Source organism: Equus przewalskii, chromosome 2 (genome assembly GCF_037783145.1).
Source record: "Equus przewalskii isolate Varuska chromosome 2, EquPr2, whole genome shotgun sequence".
NCBI lineage: Eukaryota > Metazoa > Chordata > Mammalia > Perissodactyla > Equidae > Equus > Equus przewalskii.
The window spans coordinates 13,866,660-13,880,695 of NC_091832.1; the positions used below are offsets into that span (position 1 = coordinate 13,866,660).

The following is a 14,036-nucleotide window of genomic DNA, read 5'->3' on the forward strand; positions in this document are numbered from 1 at the left end:
CTCTGGAAGTCTGGTTCTATGCTCTGTGGCAGACTCTGACAGACAGGCTGCTTCAGAGAGCCTCAGAGGCAGCTGGGGGCATGGCTTGACCATGTGATCCATCTCTGTTTCCCCAGAGTGGGCCTGGTACAGAATAGAGGCAACATGTGGGCTCCCACCGGGCCATGGCCTTCGAGGCCTAGAACTTGGGCTGCACTCCTTTGTGTTTTGAACCTTTTTGGACCTTCCCAGGCCTTGGCCACTTGCTTGGGCCCCTCTGTCATCTGGCAATAGAGAGTGAAGGCTGGAGGGCTTGTCCCTCGAACTCCAGGGAGAAGGAGCCTCTGTTGCTCCTGGACAATATTTTCCTATGGGTGAGATACAGTTTAGATCAGAGTTTCTTGAAGCTCTTTGTGTGACTCTTGAGCACAACTTTCTTTTTTGTCATCTTTTTCGAAATCAAGGTATGCAATAGGTACAGGAGGATGCATAAAGTATACAAATGTAAAGTGTACAGGTCGGTATATTTTTATGCAAGTGTACACCTGTGTGACCACCACCCAGATCAAGAAAAGGAACCTTTTGCTTCATCCCAGAAAGTTCCCTTGTGCCCCTTCCCAGTCAATAATGTTCCCCCGCCCCCGCCAGGTAACTACTGTTCTGACTTCTTTTACTTTCGGGTAATTTTGCTTGTTCTTCGCTTTCATATAAATGGAATCACGCAAGAAGTACTCTTTTGTATCTGACTTCCTTTGCTCAACATAACATACAAGAGAGTCCTCCATTAAGACTGTATGTATTAGTTCAGCCTTTTTATTGCTGGCAGTATTCCATTGTATTACTGTGCTGCAGTCTATCCTCCTCTTGTTGGACTACCTGCCTTCTTTAGTCCTTGAGTACATGCTTGTTTGAGCGAGTATGTGAATGTTCAATCTGATATGAGAATCTCCCTAGGCTTATGAGCTTATCTCAATCCCCCTCATATTTTAAAACCTCATTGCAGTCCCTTGGATGTGTAGTCTTCACTGTCTCTTCTGGAATCCACGCTGACCTCCCTCTTCTCTGAACTCCTATGACAGTGAGAAGCTGATTTCAGACCTGAGGAAGTGGCCTTTGAGCCGTACTGACCCATTTACTTATTCTTTCAGCAGATGCCTCTTGAATACCCGTTGTATGCCTTGCACTATTCTAGGTATTAAGGATATAGCAGTGGACAAAGAGAGAAAACTTCCAAAGTATCTGCCTTCGTGGAGTTTACATTCCAGTGCATGCAGCTAGCACTGCCCTCTGCCTTCTGGACCCTGATGCCAGAAGAATCTTTAGTCTTGTTCAGGCTCCTCTATCCTGTGGGATTCTGCAGGAGCTAGGCGGCAGTGGCCCTTGCCACCTTGACAGGGCCTCTCTAGGGCTTGTGGGCTTTGGTCTGTCTTAGCTGCTGCTGCTGCTGCTTGGCAGTGAAAGGGTTTCTCAGTATTGGTACTTCCCCTTCACTATCCGGCAGTCTGATTCCCTCTGTGAGAGGACAGAATTAATCTCCAACTTTCCATGCCTGTAAGGTGAGTGACCTCTGTTTTGTCAGCGCTTGCCAATCTGTCCTCTAATTCCCAGCCAGGGTAATGGAGACATTACTTTGTGCTAAAGCAAACCACCAGTTCTCCTAGTGCGGATGCCGCGCTGATCCGGGCACTGGGAATGGCAGGGCAGCTCTGTGGGGATCTCCTTGCAGGTGTGCAGGCACCTGGAGGCTACAGGGGTGTTGGCAGCTGAACACCTTGGTCCTGCACTGTGGTTGGCAGATTCAGGGAGGGGAGATGCCCTGCCATCATATTCTCCCTAAGCACCATCCATGCCGGTGGAGTGGCTGCTTCAGTTTGGTCTGAAATAGGTTTCTTTTGTCAGGCTCCTAAGAGCACATGAGAGACTACAAACACCTGAGTGAGGAAGAAGAGTCGGGGAGCAGGGGTCTTGGGAGATGAAGGCCAGGGAACTCAAGGCCGTGACTGGCATAGTGGCCTGTACCTGAACGATCTGTGGACTCTGGGAGCTCAGCTCTGTAGGGCTTTGAGAAGGGTGGCTATGAGTGAGTGGGATAAATTCTCAGTGTCCCTGGCTAAAGGGTGACACGACTCAGGCTTGATAGTTCTGTAAAACTGTTTCTTCCAAAGCCTGCAAGGATGTTGGTTAGGGGAAGAAAGCCAGCCAGCCCAGTGAATCCCGGGAGCCTGACAGGCCTTTTTCTCTGCAATTCTTTCTTGCAGGCAGCCCGAGGCAGCCTGTCTCTTTGTTAACAGAGTGACAGCAATGTGACACCATGGAAATAATTACTAACAAATCACGGTGCTGACTGCAAACAGCTCTCTGTCTTCAGAGGCATGTCAGGGTGCATTAGAGCAGGACTGGAGGAGCGGCACATGTGGGGGCTGAGGCGCAGCCCGCACTCAGATGCTCTCCTCCTCTTCCCCCACCCTGACCCCTTTTTGCTGTGTCTGACTTTCCTGCTCATGGCCTTTTGCACTAGGTCGGCTACGGGACCAGCTGGCTAACTGGCACGTGGCTAGTCCCACTTTCTCTGGGCAGGTAGCTGGGACTCCTGTCTTTACTAAGGAACACCTGGGTAGTGATGAGATCCAGGAGTTTTTCCATTACAGGACCCCCAAAAGGCGAAAGGATGCTCCATTTCTGATTTACTCTCTGCCAGTTGGTACCAGCTTCATCTGCCAGTGGTTTTGGGGTGACAGAGAGTATTTGCTCCAGCTGGACCCAGAATGTGGGGGAAGCCTTGCATCTCAGTGTTGGCTCAGCTCCCTTCCCCCGCTAGCCCTGGTTTCTTCTTCAATTGCCATAGTCAATTTTTGGTAAGTCGACTTTGTCCATTCCCTCTTGGTTAGCAGAGTGATTGCTCTGACTGTCAGGGCTGTAAATAATGTTCCTGGAGTGTGTGGCTGGAGGCGGCTGTGTGGGGTGGGGAAAGGAGTGGAAGGAGGAGCGGCACTCCGATGGCTCTCTCACTCGCCCCCCTCCCCTCTCATACAATATTTATCCAGGGATGGGAGTCAGATGCAGCGACCTCAGGGGTCACCCAGTTAAATAGCTTCTGAACCTCCCTGCATTCTAATTGCTGCAGTTGTCCTTTGCTCTGGAGACTTCTCCTCCCCATTGTCTGCTGAGGCACACACTAATGGCTCTCCTCCCTGGCCCTGCTGGGAGGCATGTGTGTCTGCCCGGGAGAGGGAGAGGGCTCATTGCTACCTTCCTTTCCCCAGGGATAAGGGAATCTAGGGCCTATTAACAAGTGGCTTTAGCTAGGAGGAGCACAATCCCCTGCCTCTCCCCTGTGCCCTCCCCAAAGCTGGCAGGAGAAGGAGGCCCAAGCACTGGGCTTGGTTGACAGGGCCAAAGGGCTTCACCCATTTCCAATCCTATGAGCAGAATTGTGGGACTAGTGACTCCCTACAAGGGGACAGACCCTTGAGTACTCAGCTGATGAGCATCATCGTATGTTCTCATGGTCCCACATTCAGGGTTTGGAAACTTCTAATGAGTGATATTTCCAATTGGAATATGCTGCATTTTGCCCAAAGATTGGCCAGGTGGAAAAGTCTCTTTGGTCCCCTGGAGATCAATTTACGTGATTGATGATGGTAGCAGGTATGTCCCATTTGTTGATTTAAGAGTGGCATGTGCCACACGTCTTCGCTAGGACTTTCTTGTAAATGTCAGCTACCCTACACTGCAGCTCGTCCCTTCCAAGGGATACTGTTGGAAACTGCCACTGAAGCTGCTAACCACCGCATGTCCTGGCATTCCAGGAAGAAGCCTGAAGTTAGCCCCTGTTAGAGCTGCTCTGGGCCCAGTAAGTACTGTGCTGGGGACTGTAGGGACCGCCTGGTGATCAGGACAGAAAGAGCAGCACATGCATAACTAGTTACAGGCCAAGAAAGGTAGAATATGAGAACGCTACAAAGATGCAAAACAAATGCTATGAGAACCCAGAGGAGCACAGTAGACAGATTGAATGGGTAGTATTTTTTAGCAGTAATCTTTTTTTTTTTAGACAAAATATTAAAGCTCAAGCCACTACCTGTTCTAATGCCCACCCAGAAGTGTGACTCTTTTTAGGCCAAGTGCTTACATGTCTTGAAGGAGTCCGAGTTAGCTGGGATCAGAGCAGAGGAGACCAGCCAGGAGGTAAGGGGAACAGCTGTGTCCTTGAATGTATTGGAGCAGAGGTCAGACTGCGTCCCAGATCCTGAACGTTTGCAGGATGCCTCTCCATGGAGCCTCCAGAGGGCATTGTAGGCCACACAAAGGCAGCCCAGGCAAAGGGTCAAGGTGGCCACAGGCCAGGTGGTGACTGAAGTAGGGGATGAGCGAGGAATCTTGGAGACAGCTCCAACTGCTAAGGAGCTCCTGATTTCCCTGGCCAAAAAGAGAAGAGCTCATCATCTGAAACACTGACCAAAGTGCCCTGGAAACCTCCGGTCCCCTGCTCACCCTCCTCTCCCTACCCAGTCCCTGCTGAGGCGTCTGCTGTTCTATCTGGGAAAGAGAGCTCTGGCCAGGTCCTGGTGGCAGTTCCAGCACTTAGCGCAGTCACAACAGGTGGGGCACTGTGCCCTTTTCCTGGAAGAATTGCCCTGGGAGGGACTCTGGAGGGATACTTGTCTTATTGTTTCACTAGCGAGGGGCTGGGGAGTTACAAGTTATTTGATTTCATGGAGTATTTGTGTCACTGGGGAGGTGCATGTTATACTGTTCCACGGGGTGCTTGTGGCACTTGTGTGCTTTATGTGGTCATTTGTGTGGGCTCCATGTGGGAGTAGAGATAGTTGGCAAGTGGGCAAAAAGCAGTGGAGCAGGGAGGTGCTATATACACGTCCAGTGCCTTTTGGAGGCTTCAAGCAACTGCTTGGCAGTGGGGATTTGAGGTTGGTTTTCTCTGGGAGGACTGGCAGCCTGGCCTGTGGGGCGTCCCTCTGCACCCGCCTGTGTTCTGGTTTCTGTTTGGGAACTCTCCAGAGCGGCATGTCTGGGAACACGTCCAGCTGTGCTGCCAGATCCAGACGCAGGTGACGGCCTTTCGTCTGTACCATAGGGAAACCAAGAGGAAATTAAATGTCATTTGCCCCCTGCACAGCGGGTCGCTGCCAGATCAGACACTGCTGATCGGAGCAGTGCAGAGGGCACCCAAGGGAAGGCTTATGCCTGCAGCCATGCCCTCTGAGCCGTGGCGACTCCCAGGTGATGGCCTGGCTTACTCCCAGGGCTTTCTCTGCCAGGCTGGGTTCACCCTGGCCTGGAGCCCAGCCCTGTGCTACATGGCAGCTGCGGCCCATGCCAGGCTAGAGGTGTGTGTGTACCCGTGGGAGGGAATGGAGGGGCAGGGCAGTAGAGGACACACAAGAGACAATGGGGTGATCAGCCCTTCCTCAGAGAAGCTGCATGGTATTGTGGAAAGAGCAGAGTTGAGAGAAACCTGGGCAAGTCCTGGCTCCCCTATTTACTAGTTGTAGGATCTTGAGAAAGTCACATTACCACTCTTAACCTCCATTTCGTCATCTGTAAAATGGAGATTCTAAGAAGGTCTGGTTCCTGACATCTGCGGGAGAAGTAGCTTCCTTGGGACTGGTGCCAGAGTTCCCTCCCCCACCTCCCCTAGGTCTGGAAGGATGGCTTGGAGCCCTTGTCCGTGGGGCCTCACTGTGAAGTGAGTTAGCTGAGGTTGATGGAAAGTGGGGTGGGTAGTAAGTCTGGCCAGGCAGGCACAGCTGGTAATCTCTCCCTGCCTGACGCCTTTCCTTTTTGTCCTAGTCCTCTCAACCAGGCACCCCAAGGCCTTTATGAGATGAGTATGGTGAGGATGGTCACCCTCTTAATTGCGGGCCTCAGCTGGCTCCCTCCAGGCTCACACTTGCACTCCTCTTCCTGTTTGGGAGGACCTCAGGGCTTACCCCATCCCTCTGTTGCCTTGAAGTTCTAGTGGCGGGCCGTAGTTCTCTGCTTTGCAATAACATTTATTAACAGGGCTTTGGGAAAAGATGTTTTAATATTGTGAGAGTTCTCCCTAGAAAACTCCCCACCCCCACCTCACCCCCCCATCTGAAGCATGGCTGCTGGTGGTGAAATTCATTAGTGTTCCCTGACAGGCAGTGGCGACAGAGGCGCTCGCTGTCTGCTTCCCGCTCCCTCGCTCTCGTGCTCCTGCTTCACGCACACTGATATTTAAAGCTGATGGGCTGCTTATAGACTTCTTGTACCATGACAAGTTTGGGGAGGGGGTTGGGGGAGGAAGAGACAGACAAGGAGCCAGCTGTCACGCTGGTATTTCAAACAGTACTCTCTCCTGACCCTTGGCAGGCTCCAGCAAGTGTATCATCTTTCTGAAGCCTGTGGTTGGAATTGTAACCTGCAGCTGTCCCAGAGGATGGGGGCAAGTGTAGGGGCAAAGTGGTCTGAGAAGGCAGGCAGGGAAGAATGGAGGGACAGAGTGTGTGTGTGTGTGTGTGTGTGTGTGTGTGTGTGTGTGTGTGTGTGTGTGTGTGTGTGTGTGTGTGTGTGTATTCTAGCAAAGGGGATTGAAGCTGAGTCTTTGTAAGTGCTCCCCAGCATTGGTCTCCCGTCACCGGAAATGAGATGGCCCTTTCTCAGTAGTCTCTCCTGGAGTGATTGTTATGTTTCATGCTGTGGTTATCTTTTGGGTGGGTCTGGAAGCTCCGTGAGTACGGGAATCAGGTCTGATTGGCTTTTACTCCTCGAGGGCCGTGGGTCTCAGTGATACCCATAAATATGTGTTGGCAATTGAGGTAGAAAGTTCTCCCATTTTGTGTCTAGACTGGGGCTTTGGCTTTTGTTCCCTGGTATTTGCCTGCTGATTCTTTGGATTTGGGGAATGAGTTCTAAGGTGCCTTCTCCATCCATGACTCTTCCTCTCACCCCTGAGCTTCTTGGAATTCATTTTTCCAACTTTTGAATTGTTCTGGAACTTCCCCTTGGCCTGTCATCCTCAGCAAAGCTTCTCCAGTGTCCTTTTCCTGACTGAGGCACTGTCTTCTCAATGCAGGTGCCCTGGAAGCATCTCCAAAGGCTGTTGCAGGTTTGGTCTCAGCTGACCTCCTTATAGCCACAATCTCTTCTATCAGCACTTACTTATAAAATATGTTTCTCTTGGCTGGCTCCTTCAGCCTTCACAGAGCAGAGCATGGAGGTGAGGTAACTTGCCCAAGGACACATGGTCACTTGACCAAGTTGTCTCTCAGTGCAGCAGAGCCATGTGCTAGGGGTGGGGGTGGGGGGGGCAATGTACTGTAGTCTCCCTCTCCCCAACCCCGTTTACCTGTACATCTTCTGGTGGAGGGCAGACCAAGAATCCCTTTTCTGTCTATAGACTGAAGTGTGTTCTTGAACTGTTCAGCATCATCTTTCCTGTGATCACCTCCTATAACCCCCGTCACCCCCATCCTTCCCCAACCCCACACTCTATCCTTTAGGCTTCTAGTAGGGGTTGCTGGCATGGGGCTGCTATCTCTAGGCAGCACCTTTCTCTCCCTTCCTGTGTTTGCTGATCCCTGCATTGACTGAAAGCAGTGAGTGCTCGGCTTGCTGGGGGCAGCCCGGGCTGTGTCTTCTGCCATGGTGCATCTCACAGGTGAGATGGAAACTAACCAGCTTTGATAAGTAGGAGGCTTGAGCATTAATTTTTTATACATCAGCAGCAGCCAAGTCAGTGAATTCAATTATGAGTCTGCTTTCTCTCTACCCTCCTCCCCATAATGTGGTGGCTCAAAGCAGAGACTGAGGAACCTGTTGAAATGAGAAACCCCTATTTCCTAGCCTGACCCCCTCACTAATTCGGGTTAAATTGCTACGCTATTGCAGTAGTGACACATTGTGCCTGCCTCTGTTTGTATAAGAGGATGCAGTGGGGGAGGAAGGACCAATTTGCGCGGAGATAAAAGGTGTCACGGACAGATAACTAACGTCCTGCTCTCATTGTTGCTCAATTTGCTCCGTGTGGAAGCCCAGCCTTCCTCTCTTTCTTCCTTCCCTCCCCTTGCTCATATTTTACCTCGATGCCACAGTGTAATGATGCCCTGCGTAGTGGGGGAGGAGATAGGCACCTCTGGCTGACAGCCCTTCCTGATAACCAAATTCCAGCCCATCCATCACCAGCTACTCTCCTCAACTTGAGGAAAAGTGATCATGAAAGGCGGGCCGTTTATCACCCAGGGTCTGTTTATCTCCTCTGGGTGGGAAAATGGAAACAGGAGAGACAAAGAGCTCTGTCCCCAGCTAAGTGCTGCCTTGGCTGAGGCAGCCTGCTTGTGCTGGATGCTGACTGTGGAGGCTCTGACTAGGTAGAACTCCCAGATGGGACCTGGTGGGAATGAGACCTTGCCTGAGGCTCAGCCTTGGGACTTGGAGAGAAGCCTAGCAAATGTGGCGGTTCTGAGATGCAGGACAGCCAGCAACAACATTCTGTGGGAATGCTCATATCCGACTGAACAAGTTTGGAACCCTCATGGAAACAAGCCCTGCCCATCCCTCATAGATATCCCCTTGGCAGGAGCTTCCATCTGTCTGGTTGACTGGGTCTGCTGGCCTACTCCTTCTCCAGGCTGGGCCTTCCGTGCTTCCATGGTCCAACTGTGGCTTTGAAGAAGACAGAGGCTTTCTCCCTGTTCTTCACCTTTGCTCCTCAACACTGCCCTTCTTCTACATCTCAGATGGACCAAAATAGTTTGCTCCTGTAGATGAGCAGTATGTGCATGTCCTAAAGCTTTTGGACACCTGTCAGGACTGACAGCCTACATCACTCCAAGATCCAAGTCCCACAGCCTTTCCAGAGAGGCATAAATGGGTCAAATATGGCTTCTCCTCTTTAAGGGCTTGAGTCTGCTAAAAGTGAGAGTGGCATGCATCTTCCTGATTTGGGATTGTCTCTAAGACTTGCAGAGAGAGAAGCACAGAAGGAATGGCGTCCAATGACCCTTTCCAGCGCTAGTGCCTGCTCTCCTGCTGGTCCTGGCTGTTGGTGTCTGCCAGTCTGTCTGTCAGACCTCCATGGATGCTGCTGGCCTCTGACTCAAGCCTCGCAGTTCTAGCAGAGCCTCCCAGCTCTGCCTCACCCAATCTTCAAAGCTGAGCTCCTGCTCACAATGGCTTCATCCTGCCTGTACCCATTAGCGAGGGTGGTGTTCCTTAATGAGCCAGTCTCCTGCCTTGGCTGGCGCTGAGCTAGTCACACCTGTTTGCCATCAGGGCTGTCTGGGCCCAGCCCAAGCTCTGGGCTGCAGGTGGTGGGGCTGGATGAGGGGTGGGTGGGGAAGGCCGGGCTCCTTTTGCTTTGGGCTGTTCACTTGTCGGAGGGGTGGTTTCTTGCGCCCATGTTCCTCCCATACTGTTCTCTTCTTTGTAAGCAGGGGAGAGCTCTCTGCTTTCTTTTTTATTATCCAAAAGGAGTAATAAGGGAGCTTGAGGAGAACCCCGTCTTTTCTAACTTCCCCCTGGATGGAGTAGTGAGGAACTAGTCAGGTGTCTGAGGGTAGGGTTTGATGATCTGTTCTGATGATCCTGGAGGGCCAGTGTGGTAAGAGCCGGGCCACATGGTAAATGCCAAAGGCAGAGCCCCTTGCTGGCCCTAGGCCCCACAGTATTTGGAAAGCGACCATATCCCTTACTTTAGAGCCACAGGCAGGACTGGGAGGCCCTTCCTTAAAGGGAGCCCCTTGCATTCATGAAGCTGAAGGAAGTTTTGATTTGGTTGAAAAAAATCCCATTCTTTTTTACGGCCTGGACATAATTGGCTTTTTTCTATTGGCCATCAGTGATGTCATTCCGACCCTCATAAAGAAGGGGAAGTCACACCTGTGGACTTGGTGCATAAAATTTCATTGGGCAACAGTAATAAGCATGGCCAGATGATGTTTGGGCAGTTGAGGAGCTTTGTGCCCAGTGATTCCAGCTGCATGGAGACCTGGGCACCATAAACCTGCCTGCACGTTCATGCCCGCAGGCTAGTCCAGGGCCCACTGCCAGTGGCTCTTTTCTTGGGATCAGTGTCTGGTGGGAACTCACAGCATTCAGATCCCTTGTGTCAGCGGGACTTCTGCCCTTTTCCTCTCCACCCTGGTAGAACCATGTACCCACGGGTAACCATTGACCCTAGCCTTAGGCTCCTAAGAACCTTGGACCCAGTTGGGACCTTGAATGGTGACTGCCATGTTTCCTGCCTCTCCAAGGCCCCAGACCTTGCCATCCCAGGGACTGTAAAGAACTCTAAGTACATCTGTACGACTGATGCCTTATGTGGTCAGAAGACTCAGATCCGTTTCTAGTTCTGCCCTTGGCTTGTTATATAATCAAGCAAATCCTTTTTCTTTTCTGGGTGTCAGTTTCCCCTTTTATGTAGGAGATGACAACTGCTCTAATCCACCTTTCTCACGGGGTTTCTCTTGGTGCTCTCTAAGCTGGGGTAGGATTTTGTCAGAGAAGGGAGTAACTGTCTTCCCATAAAGCACCCGGGAGTTTGGCTCTCTGTGTCTTATGAAGATGGGCCTGGGCCCTGCTACATCTATACTGCTGTGTATTGGCATCATAAGACTAGGACCACCCACAGGCTGGAGGACTCAACAGCCCAAATGCCTGTGAGTCTGCAAACTGCATGTGTGCCTGCAAGTGACTGGAGTCCCGAGTGAGGGTTGGAGTCCCGCCCCCTCTGCTTCAGTCAGCTATGGGGGACAGGCACCCCTCAGGGTGGCTGCTGAGCTGATTCTGAGGCTGTGTATCCAGCCTGACAATTTCTCTAGTCTTCCTCCATGCAGCCCGTTTGGTATAGGTCCTCCTCCCAGAGGAGCAGGCGGGACCCTACTGAATTAGACCCTTCTTACCTGAGTAGAAATGTCCACAGCTGATGTCTGCCTTTGAAATCCTGCTCAAAAGGGAGCCCTTCCCTCCCCTGGGTAGCCACAGCCAGTAGGACTCCTGACCTGTGTCAACTAAAAGAATCAGGGATGCTGGGGTTGGCTAAGAGAATATGATAGGTGGCCCAGGAGCCCTGCCTTTTGCTGGCCAGTCCCCTGACCTGTTTCTTTGTAGATTCTGCTGCTTCTGGTGGCCCTTCACTCACAGGCCTTAATGTGATTTTTCAAAAATAGCTGACCTAAGCAAGCATTTTCACAAATACCAAGGATAAGAAACGTGACAGAAAAAGTGAAGGAAATGAGAAAATTATCCAAACATCACAATTCTGCTTCTTCGACAACCACATTCCAGCTCCTAAGGATAGCTTTTGTCCTTCAAAACTTGCCTAATTTCCTTATGTTCTTGATCCTTGGCTCCCACAATGGGACATCCTACCTAGGTAGCCCTTCACCATCTTGGCCTCAGCCAGAATTTCCCTTCCAGGAAATTGGCTGGTTGTGGTTAATGTCACTATGCCACCAGAGTGTTTGAGAGGAATCTTCCACTCAGGAACGCTATCTCAGGTCTTAGAAAAGTAAGTCTTTACTATACTGCCTGAAACATGGGGATCAACTTCCTATTAGTGTCTGTCAAATAAGTGAAGAGTGATGGAAGGAAGGCTAGACTGCCCTGAAACTTTCTGGGGTGGAACCAGTCATCTCAACTGGAGTCTCATTCCCAAACTTCCTAAAAAGGGAGTTTGCACTTGTGATCTCCACTTTCTTTTCTCTCTCTCTTTTTTTTAAATTTAACTTTTATTGAGTTTATGATAGTTTACAATCTTGTGAAATTTCAGTTGTACATTATTGTTTGTCAGTCGTGTTGTAGGTGCACCCCTTCACCCTTTGTGCCCACCCCCCACACCCCCCTTTCCCCTGGTAGCCACTAATCTGTTCTCTTTGTCCACATGTTTAAATTCCTCATGTGAGTGGAGTCATACAGAGATTGTCCTTCTCTATCTGGCTTATTTCACTTAACCTAATTCCCTCAAGGTCCATCCATGTTGTTGTGAATGGGACGATTTTATTCCTTTTTATAGCTGAGTAGTATTCCATTGTATGTGTATATATATATATATATATATATATATATATAATATCTTCTTTATCCAATCATCAGTTGATGGGCACTTAGGTTGCTTCCACGTCTTGGCTATTGTAAATAATGCTGCAATGAACATCAATTTCTTTTCTCTTACTCACTGTTCAACACGTTGTATGCTGCCTTCTGCCCCCACCGGTCCACTGATGCCAAATTCATCGGGTTTTTCTCAGCTCTCATCTTGCTTGACCACCTTATGGCTTTTGACACTAGTGACCTGCATTGTAAGCTCAAAAGTCAATTATATATATTCTAGAAAGGAGAAACTTGGTACCTAGTTTAGATTGACCACAGGTGATGTGAATTGGGGTCAAAAGAGCATGTGTGACCTTGGGTATGTGATACCCAGAAAATGGTCTAGGAGCCCTGCCTCTTGGGAATGGGGTTGGATTAGGTGAGTCTGGACTCATGGTACATTATCTTCTGCAGAATTCTTGAAGGAGTTGCGAGTATGTGCCCTGGAAAAGGGAACTCTGGGGGAAACTTCCTGGGCTCTCAGATTTTGGAGGGTTCTGCAAGGAAGAGATGGAAATCTCATTCTTTGTAGTTTCTAAAGACTTACCTCAGACTCATGGGTGAAAGTTACAAGGAGACAGGTTTTAGTTTAGTATTAAGGAAGGATGTTCTAAGAATTGAAGGAGTTCAAAATTAGAGCTGACTGCTGTGTGAAGTAGTGAGCTCCTTGTGTGTGGTGATGGTCTGGTAGGAGTGGCCTGGTTTCATTTTAGCTCAATAAAACTTTTGAAACATTAGCTTGAGCTCTGCTCATCTCATTCCATACTCGTCCTGGGTGATCTTATGAACTCTAATGGCTTTAATTTTACAGAAATTACGTTAATGATTCAGCAATTTATGTCTCCCATCAAGATCTCTCCTCAACCTGGACATCCAGCTGCCTCATCATCCCACTGCCCAGTGTCTCCTAGGCACCTCAAACTCAGCAGATGTTGAGTGCTTACCATGTGCCAGGCATATCCTAAAACTGCATCCCAAACTCATGCCTCCTTCCGGTGGTGACCTAGGGGTGAGGCAGCAGGAGCAGTCCACCCTGGTTTGGGCAGAATGGGGATACACTGTATGTAGAGAATTCTAAAATGACAATAAAATTGACCAAACGCTGGTCTGCTCTCGATGTCAAGTATGCTCTCTATGCCCGAGGCTCCTTTGTATCTTTTCTCAGTGAGTAGCATGAAGCTACTCAACCTACACAGCTTTGAATTGGGTTCTACTGCTTTCTCTCATTGGGCCCCATATCCCACTCAGTCACCAAGTCCTCCTTTACATCTCTTATATCTGTTGCTTGCTTGCAATCTCTATGGCTATTGTCTAGTCTCCTGGTTGCTACCCAGCTTTTTTAGTGTGTTGTTTTTGTTGCCCCAGAACAATCTTTGTAAATCACAACTCTTCAGAGGTTCTCCGTTGCCTGTGGCCAAGCTCCCCTTAGTAAGAAAACTCTTTGATCTTCCCCAGCTGATATTTCTAGTATCTTTCTCCATCCTTCCATGTACCCCAGTGTTCTATCTTAAAGCTTTTTGTCTATTTCTTTTATTGTCAATTCCATCGAGCAAACTGTGAGCCCCTTATGGGCAGGAGTTACGCCTTACTTTTTGAGTCCTAAGTGCCTCTTATTAAACATCAGTAAATGTTTGGGCAAATGGATTTGTGTGGGTAAAATGACATCATCAGCAAAAAGGGAAGACAGTTTATAAATTCTAATTTAAAGAAAAGACAAGAACAGACTCGGTTTAAATTCTGACATCTTCTTATCCCTTTGCATGGCCTCTTCTCTATCTGCAGAAAGCCTATAGCTAGAGACTTAAATGTGAGCTGAAGCCCCTGGACAGCTATCTCTAAATCATGTGCTCTTTCTCTCTCTCCTCCTGCCTTACATCTCTGCCTCTCTGCTGTAACAAAACAACAACAACCACCTGGTGCATTGGAAAGAACATAGTCTTTGGAGTGAGACAGACCTGGGTTCAGTCCGTGGCACTATCGTT

General features: G+C 49.6%; 1 protein-coding gene across 50 annotated transcripts in view; it reads left to right on the forward strand.

The window, feature by feature from the left end:
- ERI3 (ERI1 exoribonuclease family member 3) overlaps nucleotides 1–14,036 on the forward strand; it is a 127,116-nt gene that overhangs the window by 51,322 nt on the left and 61,758 nt on the right. The gene's annotated exons all lie outside the window — the stretch shown is intronic.